Source organism: Cricetulus griseus, chromosome 4, assembly GCF_003668045.3.
Source record: "Cricetulus griseus strain 17A/GY chromosome 4, alternate assembly CriGri-PICRH-1.0, whole genome shotgun sequence".
In the NCBI taxonomy this organism is placed as follows: Eukaryota; Metazoa; Chordata; class Mammalia; order Rodentia; family Cricetidae; genus Cricetulus; species Cricetulus griseus.
The window spans coordinates 216,054,369-216,071,340 of NC_048597.1; positions in this window are offsets into that span (position 1 = coordinate 216,054,369).

Here is a 16,972-nt window from a genome sequence, read left to right on the forward strand (position 1 = left end):
AACAAGACAAAATAACTTTATTAGTAACTTCTTCCAGAATCTTCCAGTTAATGATCTTACAACAGCTGGCTCCACGTTCTAAGGTAGATTGTCTTCATTTTTAAGAGGCTTGCTGGTCCCAGCCACCTGGTATCATGACTGAAGGGACTTTGGCCAGCTCGAACTTGGTCGCCATGGCTCTGACAGACCTTGCCCTTCTCCCGTTCCCTCTGCCTTGCTCTCAAAACCGTTAAGCTTACATTCCTAAGGCTAGCCACATAAAGCTAGTCTATTCCCTTACTTGTCCACCTCCTCCTGAGGCTGACCACCAAAGTCTAGCTATCAAAGTATTGAAGTCTAGCAATCAAAAGCCCCCTTTGAGCCTGGCGTTGGTGGCGCACGCCTTTAATCCCAGCACTTGGGAGGCAGAGGCAGTCGGATCTCTGAGTTCGAGGCCAGCCTGGTCTACAGAGCGAGTGCCAGGATAGGCTCCAAAGCTAAACAAAGAAATCCTATCTCAAAAAACCAAAAAAAGCCCCTTTTGGTTCACCTAATTAGCACGCCCAATTAAAACTAAATACCTCGTCCTTACATGGGGTTTCCCCTTGTACCTTTATAAACTGCCATTTTTGTAAGTTTCATGCCTGTCTCCTCTCTATGCAGAGGCAGTCCTTTGACCCTCTGGGACATATGCCCCTTCTCTCTCATCATCTATAACCTGTCTCTTATTTCCTGCCCTCTGTCACTCTTGGGCAAATAAATCTCTGTGCTGAGAACTTGATCTTGGAGTCCCTTTCAATGTCTGTATGCCCCTGTCAAATGTAACCTGATGTTGTAACCTAAATTCAATACTATAAGATCAAAGAAGGAAGACTGGAAAGATAGCTCAGCAATTAAGAGCACTGGTAGCTCTTGCAGACATTCAATTCCCAACAACCACATGGTGGCTCACTACCCTCTATTCCTTCAGGTCAAGGGGCTCCCTTGCCCTCTTCTGGTCCTCTTCTGGCCTCTGAGGGGACTGTACATGTGTGGTTCGTAGACATACACACAGACAAAACATCCATACATAGAAAAGAAAAATAAATCTTCAATTTAAAAAAAATAAAATTGGGGCTGGAGAGATTGCTCAGAGATTAAAAGCACAGGCTGCTCTTCCAGAGGTTCTGAGTTCAATTCCCAGCACCCACATAGTGACTCACAACCATCTATAACAAGATCTGGTGCCCTCTTCTAGTGTGCAGGCATACATGCAGGCTGAACACTATATATAATAAATAATTCTTTTTTAAAAAAATCAATAGTCTGCTCCCATAAATGCCCATAAAAAAAAAAAAAACAGGGCATGGAGCCAGGCAGTGGGGGTGCATGCTTTTAATCCCACCAGTCAAGAGACAGAGGCAGGTGGATCACTTGAGTTCGAGGCCAGCTTGGTCTACAGAGTGAGTTCCAGGATAACCAGAGCTGCACAGAGAAACTCTGTCTCAAAATAAGGTACACACACACACACACACACACACACACACACAAAATAAAAGACCCAGAAACATTTTGGGGTTCAAGCTTCAAGCTGAGGCTCAGAGAAGCAAAGCAGCCAAGCCAGTAGCTCTTACCTCCACAAAACTGAAACAGCTATCCTGTCTCCATGAATCTTCAGAGACAATGCTATTTCTATGAATTCTTGTCTCCTCCTGCCTTATACTCCTTTCTCCATCCAGACTACTTTGATAGCCAGCGCTCAGAATTTATCTCTGAGCTTTCTGGTCACTGGATTCAATTTAGCAGGGATTCAAATGTCTTTTAGGTATGGATATTAAAGTTGTTTTGCCAGATGGTGGTGGTCCACATTTTAGTCCCAGCACTTGGGAGGCAGAGGCAGGCAGATCTCTATGAGTTCAAGGCCAGCCTGGTCTATAGAGCGAGTTCCAGGACTCTTGGGGGGTAACAGAGGTTCTTGTAGTCACAGAGAAACACTGAGAGAACCAGGAATATTAATCACAGGGGAGTCTCTTCAATGGAGGAGATAAAATCAAATACCTGCCTCCCATCCAGAAAGCTGAGAGTGGAGGTTGTTAATGACCCAGTGACCTCTTTGCTATCTGTGGGGGGAAGACCTCACTCTAATTCCCCAGAAGGATCATCCCAGACTCTTCTGTCCCTAGACCATTCCCCATCCTTAGGGGAGATGTCACAAGTACTTTATGGCCAGCTGACCTCTATGCTATCTATAGGAGTCCACACCAGATTCAAGGCTATGAAAACCCACACTCATGGTCACACGTACTGTGTAAAACAGCCTCTATGTAGTCACAGCTTAAGCTTAATTGTGCACCTGGAATTGGACTGATTGTTGCCTGGAAACCTTTTCCCAAATTGTTCTGTGTTTTTTAAATTATTTATTTATTATGTACACAGTATTCTGCTTACATGTATGCTTGGATGCCAGAAGAGGGCACCAGATCTCATAACGGATGGTTGTGAGCCACCATGTGGTTGCTGGGAATCGAACTCAGGACCTTTGGAAGAGCAAGCAGTGCTCTTAACCACTGAGCCATCTCTCCAGCCCTGTACTGTGTTTTAAATATGCTGACAATGAACAGCCTGGCATTAGACTCCCTGAAGTCTGATCCACGTTGGCAAAGTCAAACTGCACCAGGTTTTCATTCTCATCTCATTGTAGAGTTTGCTTCCCTCTATGATACCTGCAGGGACCTCCTCACAGGACAGCCAGGGCTACACAGAGAAACCCTGTCTCCAAAAAAAATTTAAAGTTGTTTCATGTTGTTTCACTTTATTGAAAATGTGGCTTTAGAGTTGGGTTATGGCTCTACCTTCTCTAGACCCAAGCATGCTTATTTAAAAGTTTCTTCTATGCCCTGTGTCAGACAAACCACCTGATTCAGTGACAGAGAAGAGAGAACAAAAAATAACAGCTAAAAAAATTGGGCTATTGGTGTCATTTAACTAGCTAAAACTTCTGTTAAGATACAAACTTTATCAAGATTTGTAAGACTGTTATGTAAACTTTATGTATCTCAAGGTTTGTAAGTTTATTGGATGTGGTTAAAAAATCTGTAACAAAGTGTTAAACTTGTAACACAGGGAATTGACAATTACATAAGTAATTTTTTTTTGAGACAGGGTTTCTCTGTGGCTTTGGAGGCTGTCTTAGAACTAGCTCTTGTAGATCAGGCTGGTCTGGAACTCCTGAGTGCTGGGACTAAAGGCGTACGCCACCACTGCCTGGCTTAAAGTAGACTTAGAAACGGCCAATTTTTGTTTTGTTTTGTTTTTTCTGAGACATGTTTTCTCTGTATTGCTTTGGAGCCTGTCCTGTCACTCACTTTATAGGTAATCTTAAGAAAAACTATGTGGTGTGCCTAATGGCACACACCTTTAACCCCAGTGCTTGGGAAGCAGAAGCAGTGAATCTCTGAGTTCAAGGACAGTGTAGTTTACAGAGCTAGTTCCAGGTCAACCAAAGCTACACAAAGAAACTGTGTTGAAAAACAAAAAAAGGGGGGAGGGGAGAAAGAAAGAGAAAAGAAAAGAAAAAAAGAAGGAAGGTATGAAAGAAAGAAAGAAAGAAAGAGAGAGAGAGAGAGAAAGGAACCATGTGGTGTGATGCCATGTGAGGATATAAGCAACAAGTAGCTATTGTCCACATGGTATAAACCAACAAGGAGGTTACAACAGATCTCCAAGATATTCTGGATTAGGATGGATTTTTGTATAATTCCTGACCTAAAACTAAGTCATAAAAACAAAGTTTATGGGCTGGAGAGATGGCTCAGAGGTTAAGAGCACTGGCTGCTCTTCCAGAGGTCTGGAGTTCAATTCCCAGCAACCACATGGTGGCTCACAGCCATCCGTAATGAGATCTGGTGCCCTCTTCTGGCCTGCAGGCATACATGCAGGCAGAATACTGTGTACATAATAAATAAAAATCTTAAAAAAAAAAGTTTATAAAAACTAGGATTTAAAAACAATTCAGAACACTCGGGAGGCAGAGGCAGGCGGATCTCTGTGAGTTTGAGGCCAGCCTGGTCTCCAGAGCAAGTGCCAGGATAGGCTCCAAAGCTACACAGAGAAACCCTGTCTTGACAAACAAAACAAACCAAACAAACAAACAAACAATTCAGAAGATGGTGGTGCACCCCTTTAATTCCTGTACTCAGGAGGCAGAGGCAGATGGATCTCTGTGAGTTGAAGGCCAGTCTAGTCTACAAAGCAAGTACCAGTATAGCCAGAGTTGTTACAGAAAAACTCAGTATCAAAAAAAAAAACAATATTTGTTTAATGAGATATTAAAGCTGCACCTCCATGTGTTCATATACAAGAATGTACCCCATGCTAACTGAAAGCGTTTTCCAGCACAAGGGTATCTTGGCAATCAGGAGGAAGGAATTCCACAATGTCACAACAAACAACAAACCTCACACAAGAAATTTATTGGGGAGAAACAGAATGGTGGCTGCTTCTGAACGGGAACAGACAACAGCCAACTGGGTGGAGAGGTCAGATTTTATAGGGTTTTTGGAGCATGTGCCATGAGCTAGTAGGGCGTGCTCAGTGAACTAGTGGGAAAGTACAGTATTTATGGTCCAATGTCCAGTTGGAGTCAAGTGTTGGTTCAAAAGGCAGGGTTCACATTTCATCTGTCTGAATGGATCATAGAGTTCCCTTGGATCCAACAAAGAGAGGCCCCGGGGGAAGAGGAGGCAGGGCTGGAAAGTTACACAGGCCCTTTCCACCTGGGAAGTAGACAGTGACAGTGTGTGTCTCAGGTTTTTATCTTTATATTTGTTTCTGAGTTTTATTATATAATTAATAGTAAGAGAAATTTCAATATCTAGTGCCCACGTGGGTTGTTACTAAACCACGAAAAGGTGGCATAATTCTGCCACACCAACCACTACATCTGCCCTGTGGTGCAGCAGAAAGTGTTTACGCACACTTGCCCCGGCCCCTTTTAGACTGCGTTTGGGAGTTTTCTGAACCTCACTCTGGGCCACCAATCCAGGCTAGCTCAGCCACCTGAGACCTGCTCAGGACTCAGGCCTTTGCCGTTGCTGTCATGAAACAGCCAAAGTAGCAGCTGGTGGGAAAGACATTTCCCAAACAGTTGCAGTTGCCTCTAGCCAGGCCCATGTGGCACAGTTGACACTCTCAGGCCCATTCTGCATGGTGCTCACAAGCACCAGGGCAGAAGCTAGTCTGGCTACCTGGCCACCCCTCCCCATTGCCATATGCCTGTCACCACCACCTGGCCAGAGTACACTCCTGGCATACTGAGCCAGAGTGCTCACTTCTCTTGCACCTGGATCTCCCCCTCCTGCCTTGGAGCCATGCCAGCTCCACCTGCTGGTCAAACATCATCATTGTCACTACTTATGATCACCTTCACACAACTCAGTCCTTAGAGCTGAAAATTTTTAAATGGCGAACTAGGCTATTAAATAAATTAATAGAAAAGGGGGAAGGACAATCTTAAAATCTTTCCCATTTTAGAAACTGGAAATATCACAATGCAAGGGAGTTAGGGCTCTGTTGACTGTTACTATAGATGGGATGCAGACAAAAAAGATAAATGAGGGGATAAACAATTTAGTTGGGATCGACTCAATGTTTGTCATAACTATTATCAGTTTGGTAATCCATATTTTATCCTTAAAAAGTGGTTTGATACCAGGTGATGGTGGTCCACAATTTTAATCCCAGCATTTGGGAGGCAGAGGCAGGCAGATCTCTTCTAATTCAAGGCCAGCCTGCTCTACAGACTGAGTTCCAGCACAGCCAGGACTGTTACACGGAGAAAGCTGTCTCAAAAAACAAAAAAAGGTGATTTGATAACTGTACCAAATATGACACATTGACTGATAAGATATAAACTTTAGGAAAACTTGCTATTCATAAGATACAACACTTAGAAAAGGTTACTACTGATAATATACAAGCTTTATGAATTACTAGTGAAAATAATAATTTGAATCATGAAATACAAAAATTAGAAATACAAATGAAAGTAATAAAAATATGACTAGGTCGGGCGGTGGTGGGCACATGCCTTTAATTCCAGCACTCGGGAGACAGAGGCAGCCGGATCTCTGTAAGTTCGAGACCAGCCTGGTCTACAAAGAGCTAGTTCCAGGACAGCTTCCAAAGCCACAGAGAAACCCTGCCTCACAGAGAAACCCTGCCTCAAAACAAAAAAAAAATATGACTGGTAAGATACAAGCCTTAGAAATACTAATGAAAATAATAAAAAATAGGATTGATAACATACAAGCCTTGGGAAAAACTAGTAAAAATATTCAGACAAAGACAGAGGAATTTAGAGGAAAACTTACCTCACCATTATATTATGAAACTGAAGATGAGCAGCCCAAGGTTATCAGAAAACCAACCTCAATTTATCCAGTCACCATACAGAAACAACTGCCAAATGGTAGGATCCCCAAGGCTATGGAGGAGCTTACTGGAATCTGGTGGAAATATTAGATTTGAGGAGATTTAAGGAAACAATAGTTTCTTATGGTATGCATTCACCTTTTGTGAGGAAGATGTTAAACTCTCGGGCAACTCAGAACATAATTATTCCACAAGACTGGAAAGATTTAGTTACAGTAGTATTGGAAGCTGGTCCTCAGTTACAATGGAGACCTGGCAGAACAATGAATCTAGGGTCATCAAACAATGACATAGGGACAGAGGTATTGAAATTTTCCAAGATCAATTTCTCAGCAAAACGAATCATGCTGATTTGCAGATGGTCTATAAATAAAGAACACACTGTGACTCTATGCCATATAGCAGCTTTGAATGCTTGGGACAGGGTTGAAGAAACCAGAAAGAGAACCGAGTCATTTACTAAAATTATATAGGGCCCACAAGAAGACTTCACTGATTTTTTACAAAGATTGACTTCAGCTGTGAATAGAATGCTATTAGCTCTAGAAGTTAAGCAAATATTAATTGAATCTTTGGCTTTTGAAAATGCTAACTAACAGCCAGGCAGTGGTGGCGCACACCTCTAATCCCAGCACTTGGGAGGCAGAGACAGGAGGATCTCTGTGAGTTCGAGGCCAGCCTGGTCTACAGAGTGAGTTTCCAGAACAACCAAGAATGTTTCACAGAGAAAACCTGAAATGCATCTGTTAACCCCCGCTCTCCAAAAAAGAATGGAAATTGAGGGTTTGGTAGACCCAAAGACAGATGTACCAACAATTGCACTAAACTGTTGGTGGCATCCAAATTGGCCTCTTCAGGAGGTAAATCTTCAGCTCCTAGAGATTGGAACTTTATCTCAGGTGAAACAAAGTCCAAGATGGGTTGAACACATAGGGCCCGAAGAACAGAGAGGAAAATTAAAACAATGTGTGGCTAACATGGCAATGAATGTATGGGGATGTGCTTTTTTTTTTTTTTAACACCAATGGAATACACATATCAACACTGCTCCAAGCTCAGAAACAAACAATAAAGTAGAGAATGCTTCTGTGAGAAATATTAGAAGGTATTCTCAAGAGTGGTCACAGACTGTTCAGATTGTACATAAACAGTACTCAGCAGCTGGTGATGTTTCAAAGGTACCAACAGCCCTATCTTCAAAATGGTTAACTGACAAACCTGTTTGGGTGGAACAATGGCCTTTGACATCAGAAATATTACAGGCCTTAGAACAGCAGGTACAGAAGCAGCTAAATGTTCAACATATGGAAAATGGACCTGTCCTTGGAATTCTATATTTGTCATTCAAAAGAAATCTAGAAAATGGAGAGTATTAACAGACTTGAGAGCCATAAGTAAAGTAATTCAGCCAATGGGCTCTTTATGGCCTGAAATTTCCCTACCTTCTCTATTACCTAAATGATGATCTACTATAGTGATTGATTTTTTTGTTTGTTTTTCAAGACAGGGTTTCTCTGTGGCTTTGGAGGCTGTCCTGGAACTCACTCTGTAAACCAGGCTGGTCTCAAACTCACAGAGATCCGCCGGCCTCTGCTTCTCGATGCTGGGATTAAAGATGAGCACCACCACTGCCCGGCTAGTGATTGATTTTAAAGACTGCATTTTTACTATACCTTTACAAGAATTGGGTAGAGAAAAATTTGTTTTCATGGGCCAGCCCATTAAAAGATATCAGTGGTTGGGGGTGAGGGGAGGGAGAGGGAGAGAGGAATTACATGTGAAAAAAGCCTGTTCCCTAACTTGAATTAATAATAATAATAATAATAGTAATAATAATAAAGAGGGAAAAAAAGATATCAATGGAGCCAGGCGTTGGTGGCGCACGCCTTTAATCCCAGCACTTGAGAGGCAGAGGCAGGCGGATCTCTGTGAGTTTGAGGCCAGCCTAGTCTCCAGAGCAACTGCCAGGATAGGCTCCAAAGCTACACAGAGAAACCCTGTCTCAAAACAAAAAGAAAAAGAAAAAGAAAAGATATCAATGGGAAATTCTCCCACAAGGGATGTTAAACAGTCCTACCCTGATGGGGGATGTCCTTCTGTATATTTATTTCTCTTATTGGTTGATGAATAAAACATTGTTTGGCCATAGAGGCAGGAAGATAGGCAGGACTAGGAGACATGGAGAATTCTGGGAAAGGTAGGCACAGAGGCACCATGAGGGAATGCCATGTAGAGATAAAGAAGATAGGATAAGGATAGGATAAGAGAAACATATGTACAGAAGATATCCCCTTCAGCTCAGCAAGGAGATAAACAGATTAAGAAATGGACTAAAGGGAGTGTGTCCTCAGGGAAAGGTCCCATCCAACTAAATTCTTAGTTTGTGAAAAGGAATTAAAGAAAAGGTTAGAGCCAGGTATGGTAGTGCATACCTTTATTCCCAGCACTCAGAAGGCAGAGGATAGTGGCTGAGTTTGAGGCCAGCCTGGTGTACACAGCAAGTCCCAAGCTGTGAAGGAAACCATGGAAAACAGAAAACTGGTGACAATGTAATTGAAAGATCTCTGAGTTCATGGCCAGCCTGGTCTACAGATCCAGCTTTAGGACAGCCAAGCTTAGGCAGTAAAGGAAACCATTAAAAACAGTAAGCTAGTGAAGATATAATTGAACAAGGGGCCATGTTCCAGCCCCAGAAATAGCAGAATTTGTAGTTTTAGCGACGTGGTTCTGGCTTTAGAGTCAAGAACAGAAGAAAGGAGTTGCAGAATTTGCATCCTCAACTAAGGAAAGCTGCAGAGGCCAGGCATGTATCAGGAGTGTACCTGAATGGAGGCCTAGAGAGGCCATTGTATGAAGCTGTGAAGTTGAAGCCTGGATTGCCTTGGAGACCCCAAGATGTTGGAGATTCCAGAGCCGTGGGATACCTGCCAAGGAGAGCTGCTAACAGGGAGTGGAACCAGCCCAAGAGAGAGAAGTGTGCTGCAGTCAACAAAGCTGAAAGGAGCTGGAGAGCTAAAGAGTGTTTTAACATCAGACACGGAGGTACAGTTTAGAGTTTGCCCAGCAGGTTTTGGGTCTTGCTTTGGTCCAATATTTCCTCACTATACTCCCTTCTCTATATTTTTGGAGCAGTAATATATATTCTGTGCCATTATATGTTGGAAACATGTGATTTTTTTAAAGTTTTGATTATTTTGTTTGTTTTTTTTTTATTTTATTTTTTTCCCGAAACAGGGTTTCTGTGTGTTATAGCTCTGGCTGTTCTAGAACTCACTTTGTAGTCCAGGTTGGCCTCAAACTCACAGAGGTCCACTTGCCTCTGCCTCCTGAATGCTGGGATTATAAATTTTTATTTTATAGGGGATTATAGTTAAGAGATTGTGTACATCTCAGAAGAGACATTGAACTTTGGACTTTTAAATGTTATTGAGACTGTGATAGACTATAGGAGCTTTTGAAGTTGGCCTGAATGCATTTTGCATTATCATATTGTTAAAAGTGTTTGGGGGCCAGGGAATGGAATGTGGTGGTTTGAAAGAAAATAGCCCCCAAAGGAAGTGGCACTATTAGATGTGGCCCTTTTAAGTGGGTGTGGTCTGGTTGGAGGAAGAGTGTCACTGTGGATATGGGCTCTGAGGTCTCACATATGCTCAAGCCATGCCCAGTGTCTCAGACCACTTCCTATAGCTTGTGAGTCAAGACACAAGAACTTTCAGCTCCTTCTCTAGCACCATGTCTGCCTGCATGCTCTCTTGCTTCCTGTCATGACGGCAATGGACTAAACCTCCAAATGTAAGCCAGTCCCAATTAAATGTTTTCCTTTATAAGAGTTGCCATGGTCATGGTGTCTCTTCACAACAATACAAACCCTAAGACAGTTAGAAATATTTTCAATATGTTGTTGAAGAAATCTAGACAAGAATTTTGTAAGACAAGATACAATTAGTACGCCAGGTGGTGATGGCAAACGCCTTTAATCCCAGCACTTGGGAGGCAGAGGCAGACAGATCTCTGTGAGTTCGAGACCAGCCTGGTCTACAGGAGCTAGTTCCAGGACAGCCTCCAAAGCCACAGAGAAACCCTGTCTTGAACTCCCCCCCCCAAAAAGATACAATTAGTAGGATTAGGAAAAGGAGGAGAAGTGAAGTTAAAAAGGGCAATATCTGCTTCCATATTGAACTATCAACTATGTACTGGCTAGAGACAGCAAACTGTTCCTTTTGTTTTTGGATCTATCTTGAGCTGTCATAACTTGTGTTTTACCATACCCAATTGGTTGGCATAGAGGCAACACTCCTCTCTGAGGAAGAGGCAAGGCTGCCCTTCTCCACTGTTAGTGATCTGCTCTTCACCAATTGGCATTACAGCAGCCAGTGAGTCTATTAGGCCCCGGAGGGTAAGGATGGTCTGAGCCACCCACTGGAGGTCTTGGATGAACTGTGAAGAAAACTGACGGTAGATTATTAGAGAAGTAGTTGGTCCCACTGCTCCAGTTGTGGTGCCAGCAGACTGTGAGAAAGGGTAGGATTTAAACTGCCCATTTATTGTGCCATTCCACTATAAAGCTTGTGATGGGAACCAGCAAGAATTCTTCCCTAGGTGCCACCCCTAGTTTTGCATAGATGAACACCAAGGCACAAGTCCCAGACCACCCAGGTAAGCAACAGTAAATCTGAGTGCCACAGAGGATGGTGGCGTTGTGAACATTCAGGGATAGGGGCTGGGTACTGGTGCTGAGGGTTAGGGTGTCATTACAGTCTGAAAATTCCAGTGTGCCCACAAAGTGTGTCCCTGTGGAGTTAAAGTAGTCTGTGGCATCGAAGAGAGAAATGTGGGGACGATAAGAGGCAGTGGTGATATTTGGCTCAGAACAGTAGACAAAGGGTAACAAGGGGAGAGGTGGTAAGGTGGTGGCTGAAGTGGCGGTTATGAGCTCAATCTGAGGGGACGCACAGCCAGCGTTCTCCAAAACGCCAGGCAGAGTGTTATTCAGTAACTGATATGCGGAGGTCAAGGTGTGAAAAGAGAGATGCAGTAGCCATGAGGACAGAGAGATGGGATCCATATCATCCAAGAAGGATGTTAGGTGTGGAGGTAGGAACCTTTGATGAATGTTGGATCACATCTGTTATTTTTCTATACCTACATTTGAGAGATTGGGTTGTACACTCTTTGTATTTTGATCATTCCCACCAGGTACCTGCTGAACAGTTTGCCAGTGACACCTTCCTGATGGAAAGTGTCTCATGGGTCTAGAATGTAAGGGTGGATGGATCCCTCCTATATGTAAAGATGGGGGTAGCAATTAGGATGGCTCAGATTTGTCTCATTGTATTTGCAGGACCAATATAAGCAACCTCTGTAAGTTTCTGGCCACTTCTTACAGTAATCTTTCTTTTTTTTTTTTTTTTTTTTTTTTTGTGTGTGTGTGTGTGTGTGTGTGTGTGTGTGTGTGTGTGTGTGTGTTTAAAGAGTATTTATTTATCATATACACAGTGCAGGCCAGAAGAGGGCACCAGATCCCATTACAGATGGTTGTGAGCCACCATGTGGTTGCTGGGGATTGAACTCAGGACCTCTGGAAGAACAGTCAGTGTTCTTAATCCCTGAGCCATCTCTCCAGCCCTACAGTAATCTTTTGGTTATAGGGAAAACAAGCACGGGGGGGGGGGGCCGGGGTAGGCCCCTGTGAAGGAGCAATGGATAAGGGAGTTATAGGAAACTGGGTAGAGCAATTTCTTGACCCTATTAGCATGGGCTGTAGGTTAGAGGTGGGGGTCTCTTGGGTGTTAAACATCCATATGTGAGAGCTGCCCTGGATACCTGTAGACAGGAAGTAATAGAGGAGGCAGAGCAAGGCCCAATCCAGCAGAGTTGAGCATGGTCAACTGTGTGAGGCCTCGTTCTTCTGATCAAAGGCAGTCTCCATGTCTTCTGGAACTTAAGGGAGCTAGGGCCTGTGGGAGTGAAAATGTAAAATGAAGACTTACCCCATTATTTTGAAATTTGGGGAGCAAAGGGTTTAAGATATGAGAAGTGTATGGGGAAGGGGAGAAGAGGGGGGCTTCAAGTTTATCTGCAGGCAGTGGGAGCTCAGAAAGGGCCTTTCTATTTTGGGGAGCGGGTAGGGGGTCAAAGAGAAGGATGAAGTCCCCAATATTAAAAGATGATAAGCTGGAGTGGTCAGATGACCATGGTAGAGAATGGCCAGTGAATGTCCAGAACGTAGAGTGCAGGTGTGTGAGCAGAGGACTAAAGCCGGCGTGTGGGGAGAAGTGAAGGCTGAGGTAAGAGATCAGGAGTCAGGATTGGTCACCCATGCAAAAGCTCAAAGGGAGAAATGGACTGAGGCCATTTGGGGTGGGCTCTCAGCCTGAGGAGAGCTGGAGGCAGGAGCTTTACCCAATCTAGGTGAAGTTCTTGTGAAAGCTTAGAAAGAATATTTTTGAGGGAACAATTAATTTGTTCAACCTTTCCTAAGGACTGGGGATGATATGGGTTATAGAAATGCCAAGGGATCTTTGAGAGGTTTGGCTAAAGTTTGAGAGATTTGAGAAGTAAACTCAAGGGCCATTATCTGATTGAAGGGAGTCTGAGGTGATGGATGACCCCGTTTTTTGTTGGGGGACGTCTCCTCCCACCCTAAAAGAGTCCACCAGAACCAGAAGGTATTGGATTCATCTGGTAGTGGTCATGTGGGTAAAATCGAGTTGCCAGTCGATCCCTGGGAGAGCCCCTGGCCTAGTGAGTGGGGAAAGGGGAGCTGTGGTAACTAGAGTTGGCCCAAGTGAGTTTGGTGGAAAGGTAGGTGTCCAGGTCAATCCAAGACAAAGATATTTTGTGATTAAGGGCCAAGAGGAACAGAAAGCATTCACTCTTGAGGTGTAGGTCAGAGAAATGAGAGGTTTCTGAGGGGACGGTGGACAGGAGAGTATAGGGCTTGGGTTCTGCGGGGTGAGGGGAAACCACCACAGAGTTAATGAGTCAGAGATCAGTTCTGTACCAAGAAGTAGGTTCTGTTGGTTCTTTTTAACCACAAGTATGGGGGTGTTAAAGGGGGAAGACATGGGGCACAGAAGGCTTTTCCTTAAGGGGTCAGAGATAAGAGGTTTAAGCCCCTGAGACTTTGGAAAGAGAATAGGCACTGGGCCTGGGTGATGTAATTGGTAGGTTTTTGTACCTGGATGATAGGAGAGGGGTGATGCTTAGCTATAGAGGGGCTTGGCTAGCAAGGGGAAAGGTATGTCAGATTGTGTGGTTTGGAGAAAGAGGAGAACAGCTAGCAACCCTGAGGTCAAGCAGATGGGGGAGTGAAAGAAATAAAAGCTCTCGCTTTGGCTAGGAGGTCACTTCTCAGCCAAGGGGAATCACTAGGAAGGGTAATGGGAACATCCCTAAAGATACGACTGAGTGGTATGGTTTGGTGAGGTTGGTAAGACTGTCCCCTGCCCTGACAATAGTGGAACAAGGAGGAGAAGTTGGTCCCCAAACCTCCATCAGGACTGAGTAAGTGGCCCTGGGGCTCCCTGTTGGGGATAGCAGTGGTTGGACCAAGGGATCCTGGGCCCCCTCAGTTGTCCATGTCCTGGCTGAAGAGGTCAGTTGAAGGGCAATCTGGGTCTGATGTCTCCACACTGCAAGGGACACAGGGACAGTCAATTGCACAGTGTTCCTCTTGATGGCATCTTGGACCTGGTCAGGGTGGTTTGTGAGAGTCTGGACAGGCCCAGCCCCAGTGACCCTCTTGAATGCATTTGAAGCAGGGACCCAGAGGTCCTCACGCCTGGGAGGCCAGCTGGAAGACCTCAGCCAGTATCTTAGGGTTTCTAGTGCTGTGAAGCAACACCATGACCATGGCAACTCTTACAAAGGAAAAATTTGTTTGCTTGTTTGTTTTTTCAAGACAGGGTTTCTCTGTGTAGCCCTAGCTAGCCTCAGACTCAGAGATCCACCTGTCTCTGCCTCCCGAGTGCTGGGATTAAAGGCATGTGCCACCATCACCCCACAAGGAAAACATTTAACTGGGACTGGCTTACAGTGTCAGAGGTTTAGTCCATTATCTTCATGGTGGTGTGTAGGCAGACATGGTACTGGAGAAGGAGCTGAGAATTCTACATCTCAATGCTCAAGCAGCAGGGAGAAACTGCCACACTAGGCATGGCTTGAGCATACATGAGACCTCAAAGCCTGCCTCCACAGTGACACACTTCCTCCAGGAGGCCACATCTGCTCCAACAAAGCCACATTTCCCATTAGTGCCACTCCCTATGGGCCAAGCAGAGTCTATGGGGGCCATACTTATTCAAACAACCATGGCCAGCAGCTGGTTTTCAGGCTCTTCATCTCTCCCATGGTGCACCTTGAAAGCCAGTGCTAAGACTTCTGCCTATGGAGTCAGGGGCCTCCCGATATTTGAGTTTGGCCCTAATATGAGGAAAACTCTGGGAGAAGACATAGGTCATGAGAAGTTGTTTCCCATCTGGGGTCTTGGGATCCAGACTGGTATACTGTAAGAGGGCCTTTGTGAGGCGGTCTATGAATTGAGATGGGTTTTCATGTTTGTCCTAGATGACCTCTTGGATTTTTTCATAGTTTACTACTTTAAGAACAGCTTTATAGAGACCAGAGAGGCAAGTAATAAACTGATCTCCAGCTAAAATGCCAGCCCCACCTCCAGGATTTTGAAATTCTATCAGGACCACCTCAGCCCTGGTCCGGTAGGCAGCATTAGTTTGGTGGATTTCATCTGCATGTGCCCTAGCCCGCTCCCAGATTTGCCTGCACTCCTTGAGGAGAAGGTTGTTTGTGAGAATCATGTAAATGTCATGGAAGATGAGGTTGTAAGATTGGGTGATCTACTGGACTTTTAATGAAGGTGAAGGAATTAACACTTTAAGACCCCAGTCTCTTTTCCATTTGAAAGAGTTCACTTAATGAGAAGGGGAAATGTGCCCTGACTACACTCTCCACCACCTCCTGGAAAGCCCGTTTTATTGGGTTGTTAGACGTGAGTCAGGGTCTTTACAGGCCACCCTATCATTTTCCCTGGCACCCACTGGCAGCCCACTGGCAGCCTTCAGCCTCTGGCTAATTGCATACTGCATTTATAGGTATTCCAGCCGCCCCAATACCAGACAAAATCAATTCTAAAGAAAACTTCATGATAGCTTAAGGCAGGATTCACGGTTGAAGAAGCCTGCAAGTTCAAGGCCTGCCTTGGCTACAGAAGTTTAAGGGCAGACTGGGATACTTAGAGAGAACCTGTCTCAAAAAGAGTTGGTTCTACTTTGCCCATATTACACAAACTGATGTTATTAGTGTTTTTGTTGTTGTTGTTTTTTGTTTGTTTGTTTGGTTGGTTGGTTTTCTTTCTTTTTTGGGGGGGGGGTTTCGAGACAGGATTTCTCTGTGTAGCTTTAGAGCCTATCCTAGCACTCGCTCTGGAGACCAGGCTGGCTCGAACTCACAGAGATCCACCTGCCTCTGCCTCCTGAGTGCTGGGATTAAAGGCGTGTGTCACCAACGCCCGCCATTATTAGTGTATTTTAAGATAAAGTGTTGCAATCTAATGTCAGGTTTTTGTTTGTTTGTTTGCTTGGTTGGTTGGTTGGTTGGTTGGTTGGCTGGCTGGTTGGTTGGTTGGTTGGTTGGTTTTTTGAGACAGGGTTTTACTGTGTAGCTCTGGCTGAACTGGAACTCACTCTGTGTAGACCAGGCTGGCCTCAAACTCAGAGATTTGCTTGCCTTTGCTTTTAAAAGTGCATTTAAAAGGATTAAAAGTGCATGCTACCACCAACAAAGTTAGCAAAGAGAAAGACCTTAGACATATATCCTAAATCAGTCTCTATTAGCCTGAATAGACCTTAGGTAAGGAGAGACATTCTATAGGTTTGGTTTTTTTGTTTTGTTTTGTTTTGTTTGTTTGTTTGTTTTTTGCCAGACTGGTTAGGTCATTGTCTTGCTGCACCATAAGATAAGAATATCCCAGTTTCTGGTGTTTGGTGTCCATGCTCTTGAAGGCCAGAAGAGGGCTGTTGGACTTGGAGTTACAGGCTGTTGTGAGCCACCTGATATGGGTGCTGGGAACTAATCAAGGGTTCCCTGAAAGAGCAGAAAGTGCTCTTAACCACCAATGCATCTCTGTAGCCTCATTTTATTACATTCATTTCTGAGAGGGAAGGAAGAAGAGAGGGAGGGATGGAGAGAGGGAGGGACAGATGGACGGATAGACAGTTAGTTTAGATATATGTGCAGAAGTCAGAAGACAACGTGAGGGGGTCAATTTTCTCCTTCCACCATGTGGGACCAGGGAGTGGAACTCAGTAGTCAGGCTTAGCAGTAAGTGCCTTTGCCTAGGGAGCCACACAATAACCTCCTTGTTCTACACAGAGCAGGTGGAGTGCCCTATCATGCTGCAGAACTACTTCAGCTAATTAATCTACCTGTCTATTTGGTAGATCTGGGTCTCTTTGGTGTTAATCGGTACCTTTCCTGGTATGCCAATAGTTACTATAAGGTAGCAGTTTTGTCCCTGTGCCAGGGAGTTTCCTTTTGACCTAAGATCCCAGCCTTTCGTAGAAGA